This window comes from Dasypus novemcinctus, chromosome 5 (assembly GCF_030445035.2).
Source record: "Dasypus novemcinctus isolate mDasNov1 chromosome 5, mDasNov1.1.hap2, whole genome shotgun sequence".
In the NCBI taxonomy this organism is placed as follows: domain Eukaryota; kingdom Metazoa; phylum Chordata; class Mammalia; order Cingulata; family Dasypodidae; genus Dasypus; species Dasypus novemcinctus.
In genome coordinates, this window is record NC_080677.1 from 1,106,531 (window position 1) to 1,106,970 (window position 440).

The following is a 440-nucleotide window of genomic DNA, read 5'->3' on the forward strand; positions in this document are numbered from 1 at the left end:
TGAAATGGGCTTCACGTCAGGAGTTCCGCTCCTTCCTCTGCCTGGACCACTGCTCTCCAGGATCCTCCCGTGATGGACTTCTTGCCATTCAAGATTTGCTTAGGAGTCACCCGCTCCAGCAGCTTTCCCTGCCCATGGCGGGTCACATCCCACTGTGCCATCTTATTGGACCTTCTTCTTAGCACTTATCCTCCTCTGAGACTCTCTTGGTTTGAATGTTTCAGGCCAGTCTCTCCGTAGAGACAGGAAAGGCCCTTGTCCATCTATTTCATTGCTGAAACCCTGAAGTTGCCAACAGTTCTGCAGTGGTTGAGTGCCCCTCAATTAACGTGAGGTTCTAGAAAGAGAACTGCTTGCACTTAATATCTGAAAACATTTACACACACATTTTGTAGTTTAGCAGTCTTAATTCTAAGAGAAAAATCATCAAAGTGTATGTG